Source organism: Hypomesus transpacificus, chromosome 4 (assembly GCF_021917145.1).
Source record: "Hypomesus transpacificus isolate Combined female chromosome 4, fHypTra1, whole genome shotgun sequence".
Classification (NCBI taxonomy): domain Eukaryota; kingdom Metazoa; phylum Chordata; class Actinopteri; order Osmeriformes; family Osmeridae; genus Hypomesus; species Hypomesus transpacificus.
In genome coordinates, this window is record NC_061063.1 from 10,451,207 (window position 1) to 10,473,387 (window position 22,181).

The window sequence follows — 22,181 nt, forward strand, 5'->3', positions numbered from 1 at the left end:
CTGTCCTCCAGGATCTGTCCTCACCCTCTGCTGGGCTGTCAGAGTGCCTGTGATGCCTTGTGGGACTGTTTGGGTTTCAGAACTAAAGGCCACAAGCTTCCATCAGCTGTCTGCCCTGTTTGCTGTCTCACAAGTTTGCTTGAAAGTTTTTTTCATAGGAAAACACTGCTTTACAAAAACATTCTCAAACTGACTCAGTCTGAGAGGGGAAGAATCTCTTGTTGCTTTAGTTGTGTCCAAATCAGATGCGGAGCAAGGGAAAAAGTTGCAGAAATTGAATTTCAGGCTTCAGATAAAAATAATGCTTAATCTTTTGATGCTCATCAGCTGCAGCCTGTTTAAAATTAAAGTAAATTGATTGTGATATCTTCACGCTTTCATCTTCTTATGTTTAACGTTAAACGTCTACTTTCTTTTTGGGCTTTAAAACAACAAGCGTTTCAGTTTTGAATGGTACCGTATGTATTGGAGTCCTACAGTGCACCAGTCATCAGCGTGTGTAGAGACCTGCACAGCTAATGCTGCTCAGGCTGAAAGGGTGTAACTCTGATAGGCTGCTCCATGTGGGTCTAATCTCCTGGTTCCTATTACCCAGACCTCAGATGTGCCTGTGGTTGTTTACGATGGAAACACTGGATTCTGGCAACACACAACTTCCAAACACGACCGTCATCAAGCTGAGCTTATGAAAGGGCCTCATCTCTGAAATCATCTGAAGGGGGACATTCTCAGATGTTCTCCTTATGAGTCTTCAATATCTGTTTCTGATGGGAGATGGTGGCTGACAGGGCACCCTCTAGGATTCTTCTGCGATGTCGAGGCGCTCTGCCGTGCGTTGCTCCATGAGCCAGTGTGGCTGTGTAGGGTCCCTGTTCCCATGGTGACAGAGGGCTGTGTAGGGTGCCTGTTCCCATGGTGACAGAGGGCTGTGTAGGGTGCCTGTTCCCATGGTGAGCAACAGAGGGCTGTGTAGGGTGCCTGTTCCCATGGTGAGCAACAGAGGGCTGTGTAGGGTGCCTGTTCCCATGGTGAGCAACAGAGGGCTGTGTAGGGTGCCTGTTCCCGTGGTGACAGAGGGCTGTGTAGGGTGCCTGTTCCCATGGTGAGCAACAGAGGGCTCTGTAGGGTGCCTGTTCCCATGGTGAGCAACAGAGGGCTGTGTAGGGTGCCTGTTCCCATGGTGAGCAACAGAGGGCTGTGTAGGGTGTCTGTTCCCGTGGTGAGCAACAGAGGGCTGTGTAGGGTGTCTGTTCCCGTGGTGAGCAACAGAGGGCTGTGTAGGGTGCCTGTTCCCATGGTGAGCAACAGAGGGCTGTGTAGGGTGCCTGTTCCCATGGTGAACAACAGAGGGCTGTGTAGGGTGTCTGTTCCCGTGGTGAGCAACAGAGGGCTGTGTAGGGTGTCTGTTCCCGTGGTGAGCAACAGAGGGCTGTGTAGGGTGCCTGTTCCCATGGTGAGCGACAGAGGGCTATGTAGGGTGCCTGTTCCCATGGTGAGCAACAGAGGGCTATGTAGGGTGCCTGTTCCCATGGTGAGCGACAGAGGGCTATGTAGGGTGCCTGTTCCCATGGTGAGCGACAGAGGGCTATGTAGGGTGCCTGTTCCTGTGGTGAACGACAGAGGGCTGTGTTAGTCTGCTCCGCTGCTCGACGGGCAGCAGGGGGAACTCCACAGCAAACAGACAGTGGGAGAAGGAGGGACAGTAACTCGACTGGGTCACACTTCACATGTGGCCTGCAAACAAGAATTGAAAGCAGTTATTTGGAAGATGTGTGAGTGAGTGGTACTGTAATACTTCTGTCTGTGTGTGAGCGGGGTGGTGAACGATCATCGTGAAAGCAGTGGAAATACGAGTAAGGAAGGCTGTTATTCTGTCTTATGCCTTCCAGATTGCAAGTTGCTAGATATACATCCTTACTTTACCACTTACGATCCGGGCATTAATCTTGTTGATGTGGGTCACCTACTGTACGAGGCTCACTGTGGGTCATGTAGAGGAGGCCTGATGAGGCCTCACAGCTGGACTGGGACTCTGTCTCTCCCTGTCCACAGGGGTTTCATCCAGGGCTGCAGAGTCACACTGAACAGGGAGCTACACCTAGGTTAAATGTTTCAGTGGTGCAACAACAAAAAATCATGTTATTAAAAACTCTTAAATGGATCTCAGGCCCATAAATTCTAGTCCTTTCATTCTAGAACCACAGCAGTGTTCTCTGTCTCTCTCTCTCTCTCTCTCTCTCTTTCTTTCTTTCTTTCTTTCTTCTTCTTTCTTTCTTTCTTTCTTTCTTTCTTTCTTTCTTTCTTTCTTTCTTTCTTTCTTTCTTTCTTTCTTTCTTTCTTTCTTTCTTTCTTTCTTTCTTTCTTTCTTTCTTTCTTTCTCTCTCTCTCTCTCTCTCTCTCTCTCTCTCTCTCTCTCTCTCTCTCTCTCTCTCTCTCTCTCTCTCTCTCTCTTTGTCTTTTTGTGTCTCTCTGTGTCTCTCTGTGTCCCTGTGTCTCTCTGTCTCTCTCTGTCTCACACTCACACACACATTGACTATGGTCTAGAACCCAGGGGTTTTCGTTGAGTCTCGTCACTCCTCTGGGAATGTGCTGACTGTCAGAGGAGATTTCCAGACATGTCCTGTGCTAACGGCATGGAATATCATTCCACATTCCTTGTGGTTTGGAATGTCCTTTTTATAAATTCAGAAAAAATAGTACTGAATAGAATTTAACGTTGTAGCAAGCACATGCCAATATCCTCTATTTAACATGCCATTTGCAAGGAAGTGGTTTGATGCTCATTTATGGAAAAAGAGATACCGTCATCGAGATACAATAGTTTGAACGAGACCCTTTTTTTGGGTCCTGTTGGAATTCTGGAAGCACGTATTCCTCACATAAAATGATTACAGTTTGAAGAGCCAAACATGGCTCTAGTCCAGTTTACACTGCATGACGTATCTTAACAGACCTCACTCACGAGGGGATTCTACCTCTGTCATACCTGAACCATGCATTTTGACAGTACATCACTTCACTTCCAGAGGTTATATTCCAGACAGAACCCACTCTGATCTGCAGGACAAAGATCTGTGCAGCACATGGCTCCTAGCAGAAGCCCACAGCTGTCAGCATCATGCAGGGAAAGGAAATTGCTGGTGTAGTTCACTTTCTAGCTGCTCAAGGAGTTTTGTGGCCTTTGCCCTGATTTGTTTAGTTATTAAATACTCATGGCAGTCACATTTCAAATTATTTGAATGAGTTAAAAAGATTGAGGCATTTTTTATGCCTCTGTTTAAAAGTTAAACGTTTTTACTGTGAAGTACATCGCTGTACTGTTTTATATATATAACCTTTCATTCATCGTTCATCCATTACATCTTTGATCCCTCTCAAGACACAGACTCAGTTGTGTCGTTCATGTCGACCGCTCAGCGCCCACGCGTGAAGGAGCCAGGGAAGCCAAGGCTTCTGGCCTTTATCGGTTTCCTCTGCTGGGTTCATGAATGGAGGCGTCTTCTCCTCTCCCCTGTAGTCCTGTGTGCCTAGCAGCCCTCATCCTCTCCCCTGTAGTCCTGTGTGCCTAATGGCCCTCATCCTCTCCCCTGTAGTCCTGCGTGCCTAGCAGCCCTCATCCTCTCCCCTGTAGTCCTGTGTGCCGAGCGGCCCTCATCCTCTCCCCTCTAGTCCTGCGTGCCTAGCGGCCCTCATCCTCTCCCCTGTAGTCCTGCGTGCCTAGCGGCCCTCATCCTCTCCCCTGTAGTCCTGTGTGCCTAGCGGCCCTCATCCTCTCCCCTGTAGTCCTGTGTGCCTAGCGGCCCTCATCCTCTCCCCTGTAGTCCTGTGTGCCTAGCGGCCCTCATCCTCTCCCCTGTAGTCCTGTGTGCCTAGAGCAGCCTCTTCCACCGGCTATTTTGAGGTGTGAACCGAGATCTCTGTCTAGCTCTACAGAAAGCCGCAGCTGTAGCGAGCATGGATGGTGATGATATGATAATGGATCATGCATTTATAGTTTGGTCATGGCTCATTATTTGCTGATGTGATCAGGATACCTGTGGTAGGAGGTGTAGGAGGAATGTTTTTAGTACTGTGATTCAGACTCACACACACACACACATACATACACACACACACACACACACATACATACACACACACACATACATACACACACACACACACACACACACACACATATACACACACATTAATCATTAAACACATTACTGTACATGCAAACACCTGTATGCAGAGACATGCATGTCGAAAATGACGTGGGATTATTGGACAGTAATAACAGCTCATATTAATGACTGCTGACTAAGGTCAGTATGGAAGTAAATAAAATGTGTTTTAAGTTGTAATTAATACATGAGCATTTACTAGGAATTTCATTTGTTTGCAGTTTCCAGCTGTTTCGTGGAACATTTACACACCAGGATTTAAAATATAGCACATATGCATTCTTGGCAAACTGATTAGAGGTGTCGAAACTCGTCAAAAACCACAACTATTCTTTGTAGCGTGAGATTATTCAGTTTGGTGATAGTTTCTGAGTTAGAAATCCAGTGCTGAATTCAGAGCAGAAGTGTAAGAACCAACCCCCACCCCCCTCTCTCTCTGGAGCTGCTGGAACATGCTGTTCCTTTGCTGAACTTAACATGTACACATGTGCAAGTATGTGCAACACGTTTTTTCAGTTCTGTGAGTGAAGTTTGGACATCTGCTGTGGTATTCTCCCCCATTTTGACCTGCTGTTTGCCATCCTAATCTGTGTGTCGCCAAAGGTGAAGCAAAGTTCCACCAACATGTGAAGTTGGAGCAGGAAAAAACACAGTTATATCAGTGTTGCTGCACAGGCTTGGTTTGTATATGATAAACCTGAAATGTTGGATAAGCTTTCAGCCTGTTGGAAGCATTGGACAGACTGTCTCCTGCTTTGTTCAGGGGTTTGAGCCCAGCCCGCCCTGCAGCAGTGTGTGAGGGGGTGTGTCCAGGCCTGGTGGGGGGAGTCCTCTTCAGGCACACAGTGTACGAACACATGTGCTCTAACGCAGAGGGGGTGTGTCCCTTCTTCCTCTTGCTAACTTGCTTGCTTGGCGTCCTTCCTTTTGCCTTCCCTGCGTGTGCGTGCACACCCCCTTGCTTCCAGCTTGACTCCAGTCCGAACTGTTTCTCCCCTGATTCAAGAGAAGGTAGGAGGGACTGTGGGTTTGTACTTTTCTCCACGCTGTCTAAGACACTTTATTACTGCAGGACTGTACTTTTTGTACTTCCAATGACTGGTTCAGAGAGATTAGTTTAAGGGGGAGCTGTTTTTGTATGTTTTGTTGCACTGAATTCCAAGACAGGACAAGACTACTGTCAAAAGAACACATTGTAACATTTTGTACTTTTTGGTAGAATCTAGTTGAAAGACTCTGGTAGCTTGTCCTGCCTGTAGTATCTTCACCACTCACACAAGGTAAGATACTCAGTGTGCTTGACATCTTTTGTTGTTGATCAGGCAATAATTCAAAATGGTGGCTGGCATGGTAATGCCCATAGCGGACCTCAGGGCCATCTACGAGCTCCTCTTCCGGGATGGCGTCATGGTCACTAAGAAGGATAAGCGCCCCCAGTGCATGCACCCTGAGATCCAGGGGGTTTCGAACCTGAAGGTGATCCGGACCATGGGCTCCCTAAAGTCCCGGGGCTTTGTCCGGGAGACGTTTGCTTGGAAACATGCCTACTTTTACCTCACCAACGAGGGCATTGTTTACCTGAGGGAGTACCTGCACCTGCCGGCCGAGATCGTGCCCTCCTCCCTGCAGCGTATCCGGCGCCCTGCGTCCACCCTTGACGTGATGCGGCGGGCGGCCCGGGTCCAGACCGTGGAAGGCCCCACCTCCTACGTCCCCAAGCCCAGGGCCGGTCGAGAGAGCCAGGAGGCCATGGTGGAGCGCCAGGGCTACCGACACAAGCGAGGGCCGGGCGGGGAGGAGGAGGCCGTGTCGGACAGGCCCCCGATGAGATTCAGGGGCTCCTACCAGCCCAGAGGCCCAGTGGGGGAGCCCGACGTGCCTACGCAGACCTTCTTCAGGAGAGGCCAGGGCCTCCGCAGGGGAGAGGAGCGCTGGGCCGAGGAGCCAGGCCAGGGCAGAGGAGGCTTCAGAAGCTCTAACCTCCCCCCAGAGAGCAGGGCTGTCAGGCCCCCGGGTCCAGCCAGGGAGGTCAAACCACCGCCTCCTGAGATCCCCGTCTCTGTTCCTTTGGAGCCTCTAATCCCCCAGGATGTGCTAGTCCCTGCGGCCGTGGAGGTGGAGGTGTTGCCTCTGGCCCTGGCTGCCCCAGCGGTCACCCCTGTGGTGGAGGTGGAGCCTGAGGTGCTGGTGGTGCCTGTGCCTGTTGTGGAGGAGGTGGACGAGTCGGTGAAGGCAGTGGAACCGGGTGAGCAGGTTGAGATCAAACCAACTGTGGAAGAAGAGGAGCAGGAAGAGGAGGAGGAAGATGATGAGGATGAAGAGGAGGAGGAGGAAGAGGAAGTTGTTACTGAGGAACTTGTCGAGAAAGCCACGGCTTGGTTGGAAGAAGAGGAACCGAAGCCTGCCGTTAAGGAGCTGGCTGGAGAGCTAACCGAGGAGGCCATCCAGCCTGCTGAAGTGACAGAAGAAGAAGAGATCATTCAGGCATTCCATGTCAAAGAGATAGAAGAAGAACCGCACAGAGCATCTGAGCCTGAAGAAGAAGAGGAGGAGGAGGAGGAGGAGGAAGATGTGGTCGTTGTCAAGGATGTTCCTGAAGAGGAGGATGTGGTCGTTGTAAAGGATGTCCCTGAAGAGGAGGATGTGGTCGCTGTCGAGGACGTCCCAGAGGTGGATTCCTCCGACGAAGATTCTCTACAGGAAGTTGAGATCGAGAAAGATATTGAGATTCTCGAAGAACCCAAAGAGCTTGTTCCAGAAGCTGCCATTGAGGAGCTGGAACCTGAGCCAGTCATGCCTGCAGTTGCTGAGGAACCTGTCTTAAACACAGAAGCCATAGAGGTCGAGGCGCCCATCCCCCTCACCAAAGCTGACACACCTGACCCAGATTCTGACGTTGACTTACCTTCCCCTCCGCTCTCTGTCTCAGACAATGTCACAGACCTCTCAGAGCAGTACGTGGACCCCTTGGACAAGCACATGATCCACGAGGAGACCCCCGTGCTCGACGTGACACCAGAAACGTCATACGTGCTGACACCGAAAGCGGAAGTCGTCTCAACCATTTCTCAGTCGTACGGTGTCGTGGAGCCTTCCACGACTACTAACATGGTGTCAGATCTCGGGCTTGAAAATCAAGCCTCCTTCGAGGCCTCCTTTGCGGCCCCTGTGGGCCCTGTGGCCCCTGTGGGCCCTGTGGCCCCTGTGGGCCCCTCTGAGTGCCCCATCGCTGCCCTGAGGAGCTCCCTGCCGCAGGGAGACTGGGGCTTCCTCACTGAGGATCCTCTGGATGAGCAGGAGGTGACAAAGGTCTGGCCTGACTCCCTAGAAGGTTAGAGCTTATTTCCTCCCCAACCCTCCTTCCTGCTTCCTCTGTCCGTGATGTCATACGTGTTGCTGTGGGAATGGTTTGTGTTTGTAAATATGTTGGAGGAGTTTCAATTGTTAATTGGTTTTGATAGTATTAGAAGTAATGGCCTTGTCATTTTACGGTTAACAATTACTATTTTGATATTGCTTGGTTGTGGATGCATGCATAACACATTCAATCTACTGTTACATTGTTTTTCCTTTTAAACTCAAATATCTTTGAGTATATATCTTACTTCCTGCTTTTGATATTTGCATGCGATTGAATTGTTATTTTTGTGTTGTATGTGTCAATGTTGTTCACCATTTAAAAATACTTTCTTTTGAACAGAGGACTGCCAAAGTGCTTGAGATTCACATCCAAAATATAACCTTGTAAAGAACGACACAGCATATTATGATCAAAGGTATGGTAACATCCATTCAGTATACAAACACCTAGGCCTCCTTGTCAAACCTCTCATTTCAAACTCATGGGAACTAATGTGGAATTGGTCCCTCCTTCTGTAACTGCCTCCAGTCTTCTGGGATAGTTTCCCAACAGACATTGGAACACTGATGCAGGAATTTGCATCCATTCATCCAGAAGAGCATTAGTGAGGATGAGCATTGCTGTCGGGTGATTAGGCGTGGTTAGCGAACGGTGTAAGAATTCATCCCAAATGTGTTGGGGTGTAGAGCAGGGACCTGTGCAGGCATGCCACGTTATCAATCAGTTTAAAACACGTCTGTATGGATCATGCTTTCTGCATGGGTTACACTCATATATCAGTTACACTCATAGCATACGTCAACGTGCTGGAGAACAGTCTGGGGTAGGCCTTTCACTGTTGCAGTCTGATGCCCCCAGGCAAAACCAGCTCAATACCTCCCCCCCAAAAAAGATATCTTCAAACTTAATGCTCATTGAATTACTTCAATACTTCAAACCATGTTATCGAAACAAATGCACAGTGCTTGGATTTACTTCAGCAAATACCATAGGAAGGAGCCATCAGTGTAGCTGTTCTATTGCTAGCTGTTGCTATCTGTCGCTAGCTCTCATAAGGACTGCTGCTAGCTATCGCTATCTGACACTAGATCTCATAAGAATTGCTGATAGCTGTTGCTATCTGTCGCTAGCTCTCATAAGGACTGTTGCTATCTGTCGCTAGCTCTCATAAGGACTGCTGCTAGCTGTTGCTATCTGTCGCTAGCTCTCTTAAGGACTGAAGCAGCAGTGTAAGCTGGGCCCAGCCCGACTGGGCTATTATTTACTTTGTGCACCAGGGCCCCTTTCTCCCCTGCTCTTTGCATGGGCAGCTGTCCTGCAAGCCTCCTCCATGATTTATGTATCCTGCAAATATTTACAAAGGCATACTTTCTGTCCCCCCCTCCCTGGTTCTGTCTCCCTCCACACCCCCTGCTAATGGAGAGAAGTTGGGTGTAGAAATGAAGCTCCTGTTATGTAACTTCTTGCCGTGAGCTGCAGAGGCAGGCTTACGTTTCTGGGCTTCTGGAAGATTCTTTCATCATCTAGTCAGAGTGCAGAGGCATGTGCTCCATGTTTAATAGTGGGGTGACTACTGACTCCAACTGTATATAGTAAAATGGAGTTAGGCCTATCTATATCACCTAAGCTAACAGAGAGCTTTATTCTGGTGGCTAATAAGGTACTAGTGATTGATTGGTTGTTCGTTCACCTTTTTTCTGCAACGTGGAGAAGTGTGAATGATGTTTGAGGCTTACCAGTTGTGTGTCTGTTTGCATTTTCTGCAAAGATCTTGTCAGCACAGCCTATGATGTGTATTACTGTCTTTACCAACACAGAAAGATCTTGTCAGCACAGCCTATGATGTGTATTACTGTCTTTACCAACAGAGCCACCGTTTTCTATTTTTTTTACAAGTTTTATACAATATAATGACAAACAACTGAAATCCTTAAAATAGTATCATTACATTTGTACGATGATCTACTGTATGTCACAAACAAAACATACCGTATGAACATTATATGTTCTGATATTGTTTTTTCTGATATTATCAATTATTCTTCCAAGTACTTTTAAAACACATGTCCTTGAATGTCTAGTTATATAAAGATGTGCTTCCACATGGGTCAGTTGCACACCCTCATGGACACTGTTTCCACAGGCAGCAGATCTTTATGGAATTCCTGCTGCCATCTGCTGGAGGAACAACTGTACTTTTTGTCCATGGGACACTACAGTACACACTGCATATATCTGCTGTACTTTATGTAATTGGAAACAAAACTAAAAACCTCTTACTTACTCATGCGGTTTATGATATTCCATTTTCAGACTAGTATAATTAGATTCAGATTAAGGAAGTTCTAGATTTGTAAGAAACTACTGAAAATGGGGGGAGAGGAAGTACTAAATCGATCACGGTTAATAAATATTAGTTTATCTCACAACTTTCTTGCTTCCTTCTCATCATCGTCTCCAAGTAAACAGAACAACCCTTGTGGATCCCCTCTCTCCACACAGCCTCAGATAGGTTCATGCCGTGGCTGTTTAATGACTAAGCAGAGATTGGGAAATCCCTTCTGCTTTTCCTTTTTGTGTAGCGATCGGGGCGAGGGCTCAACTTCTGCATGGAGTCCAGATGCCACTTTAAACCTGGCCTGCTTTCCCAGCCTCCAGCCTTCTGCTGCAGTAATAAACCACCAACAGTAGACAAGGGAGCCTCATGGATTAAACTCAGAGAACTTTCCTCCGCTGTTTGAGTTGTATTGTGATATGAGTTCTTCACACGCTATGACCGGCACTGATGATGGTAGAAACTTCATGGAAGCTTTGATTCATCAGAGCCAAGGTAGGATACGTTGTTTTACCAGTCGTCCACTTCTGTGTTTTTACCAAGAGGTGTCAGTATAGAAATACTGTGCTGTGCCAGCAGGGCTGCTTGCAGAGTGGGTGGCAGCACTGTATCACTTCACATAAGGAGCACTCTTCACGTAGGGGCTGGGTTGCCAAAACATGGCATGCCTTAACATCCTCCAGCACAATTAAAAGCACAACTTGATAAGTGAGTGTTTTAATATAACTCATACTAATAGTACTCATGAATTAATCTCTTCACACCAGTGTGCTCATTTGATACAGAAGCTCAGTTGTAGCTTCAGATTTCTTCTGGAGACTTCCAGGCACACCGTCTGGTTGTCACGGGGATCATGTTCCTGTTATAAATCCTAGGGGCGTGCTCCGGACTGGGAACTCTCTCACTGGCTGCCATTTTGTGTTTCACTCACAGACTCAGACCTACAGAGCAGGATGTTGAGGGCAGTGCTTAAGGCTGTAGGCACTGCATGTGGTCAGGCATGGAGCGGTAAGACACACAGGAGGTAGAGATGTTCACAGGTCTGTCATGTTCCTTGTTCAGGTCATCAGGGTAGATATGGGATTAGCCGTGTTTTCCTTGGTCATAGTACAGCCCCTACTGTGCTCTATGGTGTAGTTGTGTTTTCTTTTTTCTTTGCCTTAGTTGAAATGAAAAGTGACAGAAACATACATCTGACGCTCCACTCTGATGGTCGACCAGCCTTCTGTAAGCAGAGGCCCACATTGTACCGTTTAAACCAACTGGCTCCAACTGAGAGCTCTTTGTTAGCGGTTGGTTGGCAAAATAATTTTTCCGTACTTAGTCTCCATCCTGTAAGAAAATGAACATCCCCTGGTGTTTATACAGCCCAACCCATGGTTTCCATCCAGAAAAAGTTCTAGAAAGGTCTTCTAAACCATGTTGGCTGCTTCCACTGGGGATGGTTTATCGCAAAACAACCTCTTAGTATTTATTAATTATCATTAAGTACGCAGAATGACAGAAACCTGTAGTGTTGTTTGTAGAATTGACTTGGGTATTCCTACACCAGCTTTGCACACATGTAATTGGTCAGTTTCTCTCATTCTTCCCTTCAGATAGTATACAGCGAACAGCTGCTCAGGATTCTTTATATAACACTGTCATTGACTGCCGGTGCCCTGTGTTGTGTCTATTTTGGCTCCTTTAAGAGATGCATCTCGTGGCATGGTTTTAGGTGTTGTGTTACACTTTGCCATTTAGAGTGTAACTGACACTCAAACTAAAACTCCAGTATATGGTCTGTCATTTCATTTGGATGAATGCGGTGGGTCGCTGTCCTGCTGGAAGACCAAACCATGGCTCAGTTAGATACGGGAAGCTTGTGACCTCGACTATCCAGGACCTTGAGAGAGTCCTTGTTGCCAATCACCCGGACAGCACCACAACACCACCACCAAACTTCACATTGGCAATGAGGTTATTTTCTTCATGATTGTTTTTGCATCAAGCCCACTTCTGGTGTTAGTTTCCAAATAGCTCTCTGTTAGTTTCATAAGACCACACAACCTGGTTCCAATCAAAGTTCCAATGACATTTAGCAATCACCATGTTTACTTTTGTGGTTTGATAACTGCAGAAGCTTTCTTCTGGAAACTGTTCCTTTTGGCATGGACGTGAAGTCTGATTATAGTTGTAGAGACTTGGTGACACCTTATGCAATTTTCCATTTGTGATCCTTGGAGATGACCAAGTCAGCTATCTTCCTCACTTTGTGTAGGAGTCAAATACACACATCCTCATCCATACAGATGCATCTCTGCTCCAGTTTGAAATTGAATTATTCTGAATAGTAAAGATGGCGTGGAGTTAGAGCCACTGTCTGACTCATGAAGGTCAGCCTTCTGTCTCACTTCGTGTGTGTGTTCGCTGGTCTTTCCCGCGTGTCCCCTGGTCTTTCCCGCGTGGCCCCAGCCCCTTAAACACTGGGAACTAAACCGGCATCACCTATTTATGGCAAAATGACGTCATGGATGAACACCTACTTTTGGAGTTCCCAAGAGACTCATTCCTCCTGCTTGGAAAACCCATCATATAGATTTGAGCTGAATTGAACTGAATTTCTACGAGTGACAATGGTGGAATCCATGTTTTCGAATAAAATAATTTATTCTTATATAAAATCGTGTTTCTTAATAGGCCAAACCGTTTTTCTTAATAACCGTTAAACACATTCTAAACGATCAAGTTTAGCAACGTGTTTTATTTGTGTGAAATCTAGCTGATGAACGATGACCATGCTGTTCGTATTTACACAATGTGTTTTTTTGGAAGCACACAGGGAAGGAGACTTTTATTGAGAGCATGACCATTACAGTCGAACTGTTTAGAAAAAAGTGGGGTGTGCTTGGCTACTGTAAGATCTCCGATTATTTTTACTACAACCAGGCTGCAGCAAGTACAGTCCTTGACTGTGAAGAAGTAAAGGAAAGAATGCAAAAACGAAAGAATGATAGGGTAGACTAGACGAGTAGTGGGAGAGAGGGAGGGATTGTTAAAGTTAGTAAAAGGAAGAGAGGGAGAGTGCGGGACAGGGCAGGGAGCTCTGAAAGTCTGAGTCACACCAAGAAAAAAAAGGAAACGTTGGTTCGCGCTGCTATCTCTGCAAAATCGCGAGCAAGTTGGCTGCCGCTGTCGTTTTAAGTCCGGCACCACACCCCCAGCCTTCCTCTCCTGGTTTTCCACTCCCCCCTCACCTTTCCCCCCGAACCTCCCACCTGTCTCCGGATTGTACGAGTGACCCACTCTGTTCCAGGCCCCATGCCGGCTAGACCCCCTGGAAACGTGTTCCCAACCCTGGTGGTTGTGGGGCACGTAGTTACTTTGATCGCTGTTTGGCAGTGGAGGATACGTAAGAAACAAGGTAAGACGGCAACAAAATAATTTGTTCAAGGCTTACTCCTGGTATGGTGACGCAGTTCTTTCTGTCTGACCTGGGGGGTTAGAGGGGGGGATGAGATGTGAAGTTTGAGAAAAAGAAACCGGTCACTTCTACTCGTAGTGACTTGCTCCTCTTCTTGTATGTGTGTGGATCACACTCCCTTGGTTCCCCCCTCTCCCCCCCCCCCCCCCCCCCCCCCCCCCCCCCCCCCTCTACATTTCCTGCTGTGTTTAAGGTTGTTAACCCTGTAAATGCTGGATGTAATATGACGACATGGACCTAGAGAATGCTCGGACGTTCTGCCTTGTTGTATTCCAGACTTGGAGTTTCAGTCTCAGCCATAATATGTCTGTCCAGTGGATTTAATGACATCCAGATTTGAACTGTGTTTGTGTCCTGGTGTTTAGAGAAAAGTATCTTATCCATGGTTGATCTGAGTAGGAATCTAAAGGTTACTTTTGCAGAACTGTTGAGAAGAGGGGAAAACAATTGACATGTCACATGAGATGTGAAAATGCTTGGCATATCTTTCCTCTGTTGCTGAAGTCCTTTTGCTTTTGGTTATCCACCCATTCAACAACCCCAACCTCCCTTCCTGTGTGGTATGTTCACAATGTAAAAAGCGAAAATGTACTGATGCTCTTAACAATTAAAGGGCGCTGGTTATGTGTGTGTGTGTCGTTAAGTGGGACAGACGTGTCATGTCAAAGTCACCCCTGTCAGCCACGGCCTCGCAGCCCCTCCCAGCCCCTCCCAGCCCCCCCCAGCCCCCAGGCCTGGCCTGCATGCCTGGCTGACAGCTTGCAGGTGTGCTGAGACCATAAACATGTTGTACCTGAGAGGGGGTGGATGAAACAAGACTGTCAACCATTCCCTTAAGACAGCCAATTATCAGTTAACATGCAGATCCAGTAGTGGGTATTTTGAGTATTAAAGCTGGTAATGTTGTTTGCTCTGTTAACAGAAGACCATCGTATTGTACATAAGGCTGTTTAGAGCAGACCATTGTTTTGCCGTTTCTGTAGCATATTGACTCTCTTGGCTTACTCTGTGTGAAGACTAACTTTCAGTACATTGACTATGGAACACTTGCAGGACTGAGTTCTATAAACAAACCTCAGTGACCATCACCTCTGAAGAGGGTGGGGTTTCTATCATTACAATCCACTTAGGCTTACACAACCCAACATGCTGTTTCTAACAAGTAGGACAATGTTTTATATTGGACTGGAAAAATGTTTGGCAAACATTACTCTGCAAACCTAGGTCAGATTATCTATTCCTCCTCTTGCCAACATTCAGCTGTTTTGCATGGGAGGCGTGTTAGTGTCAACACTGCACCAGGTGCAACAGACTACATAAAGAAGGACTGTCGGTGAGTTGCAGTGCTTATTACAGTACAGCCAGTGCTACCAGTGTAAATATCACATAGCAGACCTGCAGCATTTGTTGTGGTTTGAGGGAGTGGCACTGTACTTTGACAAACACGCTATGAACTGTACCCTCAGTGCACTAACAATAGAATATCAACCTCAAATACAGGTCAATGCTGGGAGGAATACGTGCTGTGTGAAGGAGAGAGATGGCAGGTAGACTGGAGGTCAGATTTGGGAGATGTGAGTAGGCTAAAGGTACTAACCCAATGCCAGTTTAAATAAAGCACACATGCTGCTGGTCACACAAACACACACACACACACACACACACACAGGTCAAGAGATGATGATTTACTCCACGGCAACGACGGTGTGTGTACCCTAGTTACAGCCACAACAAGTTGTAGTAGTTCCCCTCATGGTCTGGGACAGGTACTTTAGACCCTACAGGAATCTGTGTCAGGTTGTGTGTGCGTTAATAATTATAGATCCTGGCAGTTTTTACTTCCAAAGCAGCAGGATTTGGAGTAGCCGGTTAGCTGTTTCATATTTGATCTTAAGCGGTGAATCTTTTGAGTGGATCTGTTGTGTATACTGCAGATGATCATTCTGCAGTGATAAACACTATGCTTTAATTCTATGGTGGCAATGTTTGCTTTATTAATTATTGTCAATTGTAGTCCAGGAGTAGTTTGTCAATTGTAGTTTGCTTTGAAATTACAGTGTAGTTTGTTTTACTGTGGTGTTTTGAAGCTTCAGGAAGTTGACAGAGCACTATAACCGTTTACATCTCGGTTGTTTATTGGGTCTTTATCTCATCCATTCATAAACCCCCTGGTGCATCTCCCTCCAGGCTCAACCCAACACACTCCTCTGACCCTGTATGCAACATTCAGTCTCTTCTCTGCTACTCAGTCTCAGTCTACACACACTCACACACACACACACTCACACACTTCAGGCAGACACAGGTGTGTCTCCAGCATCTTGGCACGTCCTCTGCAGTGTGGACTGTGGCATGTCCTTCCTGGAGGAAAGGTAAACACTGCAGCTGTTCTCTGAGCGCTGTGTGGTTATGTCTCATAGGGTGAAGATGACGCCAAGCGGCCACGCCCTTTCGGAAACCAAACTGGCTTTAATCTTGTCAGGGATAATGCCATCAACTACCTCCGCTTAACACTGGACACATCCTCCATCAACTCAACACTTTTAGCTATTTACTTTGTTTACGATGAAAAAGGGTGTCTTACTGATAGATTGATTACATGATAGAAACTATTCAGTACATTCTTTATATGATTAGGAATTAGTAGTGTTTTGAATATGAAACAATTATCATGTAGCCTTAAAAATAGTTAGTAATTTTCTATTGATTCTATTCAAGTTTTAATACTTTTTCATACAGTAGCATGTTAACTATACAACCTTCCATTGTCAACAAGAGTAAGTCAGATCAGAAACTATCATTTACCTCCTGTTTTATGAATCAGAGATTTAGTCTTACCGTTCGTATTCAAGAAAACCATGACGATTTGAGTAAATAACAAATTACGTTGACAGTTGTATTTCACTTGGAATAGGTTTTCATGCTATTATCTGTTTTTCATATATTTAAATTTTGATGAAGGATATATAATAGGGAACATTTTAACATTTTTGAAAAATCGGTCCACCGCTCAGTCGATGAAGTGTAATGGTTTACATAACTGCTGATTCTAACCATGTCAGTCAACTTCCAAACACTGAGTGCGTACACAAACTGCCAGTTCTTCAAACAAATATCAGTGTGGAACCTCCCCTCTCAATTGATTTGAATAATTTTTAAAAGGCCTGATTGATTACCAAGTGTTTAAGAATGATTTCTTTCAACAGGATATTTACCCCATATTTGTCTTTGTTTTAATAACATTAAAAGACACTTTGGAGAATAAACGTCACATGTCTGCTTTGTCATTCTAATTACCAGTGAGCAACATGGATTGTTAACACTGCACTTTAGACATTTAGACACTATATGAATGTTGAACATATTTTATGTAGTAGCCTATATTTTTATTGAAAAGGAAATGCTTAAAATGGTATGGTTTCACAAACAAGTGTGGCTTTGAGAAGAAAAGAAAAAAAACGTCTGTCTTAGTGATTAACAGCTTTATCAACAGTCGAAAGTTGTCAGGTGACTAAAAACTGTTGCCATAAGAATGTGAAATGTTTTCTTTTGTCTGTCATTCTCGACGGTGTCATATTTAGGCTACAACTCCTTTAAGCGACAAGACGCTGTTACCTAGTATGAATTCATAAAGAAAATTGGCTTGACTGGTGTGCTTTTTTTGTCGTTAACTAGCGCATAATACTTTGTATTTAAACGAATGATATTTGACATCAAATTCGATTTTAACCGCGTTTTTGGGTCTTAATTCTTTCGACAATGCCAGCCTGGTCTAGATTTACTGTTGACATGATTCCAGAGTGCTTTGCTTAAAGTTGGGAATTGGGGGGGAAACACGCATTGCTACACTCTCATGTGCAAAAGAGAGGCTCCTTTCCCCACTGTAGCAGCGCGGGTGTATGAAAATCTTTTGGCTGGATGTCCTTCACAGGACAGGTCCAGTGTTTTGGTCTGCTGTGTACGGAGGTGAAGGACGCGTATCGGACGGCAGTGAACAAGCGCTCATTTAACAAATCACAACAAATGAAAAAGGGCAGGGCCCTGGAAAGTTAAGAATTGACAATTTGCAATATGATGCCTTGTTTTTTCACTTTTGTTACGCGTAGGACCTATAAGAAAATCTGTTCGGAGAGATTCGAAAGGAAAGTTCGCTCGGTTGCGCGCCGCACTTTAAGAGTCCGTGTGCTCACATGGCGAATAGCAAAGAAGTCCCCGCCGCAGCTATGACTTCGATTGGCGCCTTGGACCGTTACATAATTTTTGGACGCACAAATTACATTCACGAAATGAGCTGTGGAGAGGTGGGCTCACATTTGTACAGCAGAATGTGCTGCGCAGGTAAGCAGCTGTTCCAACTGTTTCTTTGCAAGGGGAGGAAGAGTTTTGTGAGGGTCGGAGATTAACCACATAGCTACCAACTACGTGAATATGTTATTTTATGGTAATGTCTCGATTAGACCTAAGCTGCCCAACTGAGATTTCTGCCCTACTCATGAAACTCAGAAATCCAATAGCTCCCTACCCCCACAAAGAATTTGTTGTTCTTAATGTTGGGTCTTCGTGATAAAACCACAGATATTTAAAAACTTTGATGGGCTCCCAGCTTCTGAATGTTTTGGTCTGTTGTCCTGGTAACAGCTCAAACATGACATTTCTCAGCAGGACTGTCCAATAATATGAGTCACAGTTTAGCCCGCTATGTTGTCCCTGGATAAACAACCTAGAGTAGTCACAGCTTAGATTAGCAACGTGCCAATACATTAATGGTTTTAGAAGTAAAAAGTAATTAAAGTTAAAAAATATATATTTTTGTCTTTGTAGTGATAGATGTGTCATTTACTATTCTACCCAGAAGAGGGCGACACAGAGCTCAACATACTGTTCCACAGCACGGACCGCTTTTACAGTTACAACTACACTTAAACTACATGATTATATAGCACATACTATTCACTTTTTGTTTGTAGCTTTGGATGAAAGTGTCTGATGAATGACTCTGCTCTGACACAAGCCAATTAAAGAAGAGCAATTCCTGAATGGTTGTCTGTCACTCAACTGTCAAATGTAGGCATGGAGACGGTCATTTTGTTTATTTTAGATTCTTATGATGGATCAATGCCATTGTTTTGGCTTCTAGTGTAAAATACATTCTAAAGATGCTAAACTGTCCTTAAGGGTATGGACTTTGGAGTAGATGTATGCAGAGGACATATCAATGCCTTGTCTGTCTTGGCATCCTTTGTTGTTGTGTTGTAGTTTTAAAATACCTTCACTCACCACCTCCAGCACCGAGGGAGGTCTTCTGGGCATGTGCAGACAGCTTTGATGCCTGATGACAGTGTTTGGAGGAGAGAAGTCAGGAGTTATTGGGGACTGGAGATGTTTTGTGACTGTCAGGCCACACCCTGTGTTCAGCTGTGATGAGGAACTCCACTCCGCAGGGAGTTCTTATAACCAGGTGGAATTGAGGATTTTGGATTTGGAGTAAACAGGATTGCTAGAAAGATCTTGTTCATCACACAAGGTCTCTCACAGGTTGATATAAAGGATCATCGATAGGTTGCAGCCTGCAGGGTTGTTATGTGGTGAGACTGACCAGAGGTATGTTAGTAATGCAGGTGATGGTTTCCATAAACCCATGTTTTCATCAGCTTCTTCAGAAGCGGTCGCTATCGACAACCGCTCACCCCGTCTTAGTAAATCAGTATGTGTACACGTTCAGACTGTGTTATCTTTGTGTTTGTTAACATTCCAGTCCTCTGCAGTATGAGCTATCATGCTGTCGCATGCACACAGATGGTTAGGTGGGTCTCAGGAATTGAGGCGTTCCTCTTCGGGTGTTTGTGATCAGGAGATGTCTCTCTGCGGAGAGGGAGGGGAACGCCCAGAGGAGGAATGTGGGGGATGTCAGGTCTCTCCTGGCATCTGACCCATGTTCATAAACCTCTCACCTCTCACGTATCTCGGCATGGAATCTGTCTACCGCAGGGGGAAAATCCCAATAGAGCCGTGTTTAAATCAGCCCAATAAAACAGCTTTTAAAGAATAACACAGGTATATTTGTGCTTTTGAGTATTTTAGAAATGTTACGGTGAAGTCTCAGTTTAGTGTGATGTGCCAGTGATGGATATAAAAGTGTGCCAGTGCACCATTTGTGGTCATATTTGAATATGATGAATAGCCAGACGTTGTTCCAATCTGGCCCCTGTGCTTGTTGTTTCTCTCTCACCATGCACCATGCTCTCTCACCATGCAGTCTTGTCCTGCTTTAGCTGAGCAGGATTCTGCCCATGGGAGGCTGTGTGTGACAGGTAGGGGGTTGGGGTTTGATTTGAGGGATATACAGCCTCAGGGTGGAGGGGCACCTGTCAGGGATGGACTCAGCTGGTCCCCTGCTCAAGCCCAGACAATAAACCACCGTCAGCAAACATCCAGAACATTCTGCCGTCAACATCCAGAGCATTCTGCTGTCACGGTCTTGGAGGCGATGGCTTCTTTAGGAGACACCTCCCGGTGATGAAGGTGTCAGAGATGTTTCCAGGAGTCGCTTGTCCAGGGAAAGGAGAACCGGGCTGGTCACGTAGGACCTTCAACTACCACCTGCACAAACCTCCTCCAAGCCTGGGCCTTGTGTGGAAAGTATCAACTATTTAACCGTCTATTATTTGCTCTTGGATGAATTTGTCTGTAGAGGATCATCCAGACAAGGCTGCTATTAATCTTAGTCTACCACGACTCTAAATTCTTTATGGGACTCCCACTCAAGACAATGCCTTGCTTGTAAGCAGTCTGTGGGTGTCTATTCATCTCATCTCTGTCTGCCTGTCTGTCTGTCTGTCTGTCTGTCTGTCTGTCTGTCTGTCTGCCTGCCATCTTCACATGTACTGCTGAACAGCCTCCAGCCAACCACTCCAAACAATGCTGGGACAGAAGATCTGAAACCACTTAAAGAAACAAATACAAGCCAAATGCTTGAAACTCTGAAGCTGTTTACTCCTTGAAATGCTTCTTGACTTCCTGGCGTCAGAACCTACTGTAGCTTTTGTGTGTCGCTTTCCTGACGGAAACAAGCGTCCTAAATGAAGGGGATGCCTGGTTTTGTACTTTAATGGAAACAGGGACGTTCATCCCAGTGGGATTGCTGTGATGAGGCTGTGTGTTGAAAGGCTCAATGAGGTCTTTGTGTTGCAGGGTCTGGTATGGTCTGCTACAATGCAGGCTTGGCAGTCTGTGTGAGTTGTGGTGATGTATTATGGCATATAAATGGACCTTCACTAGACACACTTGCAGCCTCTGTTCTAACACATTGTGGTAACTCAAGTAAGAAGAATAGTTGTCAGTGGGCTGTGACTGTACAGCTCACTAATTCCATGAAGTCTAAGAGAATATTTGAACACAGTTGCTCTTCTTAGCTGTGGTCTCCCTCTGTCTGGTTTCAGTTTAGGGAAGAGGAGGGCTGGGAGGTGGAGTGGGGCTGGGCTGGGAGGTGGAGTGGGGCTGGGCTGGGAGGTGGGATGTGGGCTGGGCTGGCTGGGCTGGCTGGGCTGGCTGGGGGTGGGGTTGCTGGAGATGGGAGGTTCCTCTTGCTTCACATACCACAGTGAATGGCAGGTCCTGACATTGCATTTAGCAACAGTTAGAGAGAGGGAAAAAAAGAGCTTGAGCGAATGAAGGAGAAAAATTGGGAGAGAGAGCTACACAGAGGAAGTCCCAGTATACACACACACCCACCAGACATCCTCCGTCCAGCGCAGGAGGTGCAGCCCAGGAGGTGCAGCCCAGGAGGTGCAGCGCAGGAGGTGCAGCCCAGGAGGTGCAGCGCAGGAGGTGCAGCAGCATCAGCAGTGTGTGAGGTAGCTCAGCTCCTCTGAACCAGGATGGCAGTGCAGCCAGGCTTCAGGAGTTCCTGCAGCAGTGTGGGGAGTGATATTGTGTTTTCAGAGGAGAAGGGATACTACCACGCAGCTCTTAAGGCCACTGATGGAAGAAAAGGTATTGTTTATCAGTCTAACGGCAGTCCTGCTGGGAGTTTACATCAGTATAGATATGATGGGAATTCTGCTTGTCTGTGCTTTGTATGTGGTGTATGTTTGTAGGTGTTATGATATGTACAATATATGAAATGTTTGTTTATTATCTATACTTTGTGTCAGATGTTTTTATGGGTTAGGTTTAGGACTAGTCCCTTAGTCCAGTTGGTGTGAAGAAATGTGGTCAAATTAAGATTTCTTTGGTTCTGAGTTCTTTTTTGTCATATATACTGAGTTGCCTTCCATTCCTCGGTACTACAGGACATATGAGTTGCAGACAAAGTGATATCTCTGCATCTCACCTCAAACATTTGTGTTAAGTCTCAACATAAAAAAGCCTACATTCCTGGCACTGAATGCGTCTATATGAACAGACACAAGAGATCACATGAAAGGGATGACTTGATTCAAGCTTCTATTATCATTTTAGAAACCGAGAAGGGCTGGGGAATGTTAAGTGTTGGTTTGGAGTCCCCTCTGACCTCTGGCTTCTGCACACACATGTCAACGTCAGGAAAACAGATGGGTCCTTCATAGGTACTGAAAGAAGAATTCTTAAAACAGAAGTATTTGTGCTTGAATGCCAGTCTGATAGTAAGAATGAACTTTTTGTGCCTTGCCCAAAGTCCTGCTTTCTTGTTCAAAGAGATCCTCTTTGATCTGAGAACTTATCTTGGGCGATCAGACCCGGTTCCTCCTCACGCGCGTCAGGGATGGTTTCCATATTCTCTGGGCTTCCATGTGGTGCCATTAAGAATGTTTGTAATCATCATTTCAACCAAATGCTGTTTGGGCATTTGATAGAGTAACCTTGACAACTACCTAC

At 45.9% G+C, this 22,181-nt stretch overlaps 1 protein-coding gene and 1 long non-coding RNA gene across 14 annotated transcripts in view; both read left to right on the forward strand.

Moving 5' to 3' along the window:
* Positions 1-22,181, forward strand: part of pleca (plectin a) — a 70,176-nt gene that overhangs the window by 13,641 nt on the left and 34,354 nt on the right. For 2 of the 13 annotated variants that reach the window (XR_006955981.1, XR_006955982.1), the window contains exon 1: positions 7,504-10,357. The exons of 5 other annotated variants lie outside the window; for them this stretch is intronic. The gene's annotated coding sequence lies outside the window, so the exon portion shown is untranslated. Of the gene's footprint in view, positions 1-7,503; positions 10,358-10,408; positions 13,266-16,915; positions 17,664-20,938; positions 21,318-22,181 lie in introns of those variants that run through there. 6 more of the 13 variants (XR_006955976.1, XR_006955979.1, XR_006955973.1 and 3 more) reach the window with 3 other exon arrangements.
* Positions 13,466-16,596, forward strand: LOC124466732. Its single transcript, XR_006955983.1, has 2 exons — positions 13,466-14,899; positions 15,746-16,596. It is a non-coding gene; the product is annotated as an uncharacterized LOC124466732 (long non-coding RNA).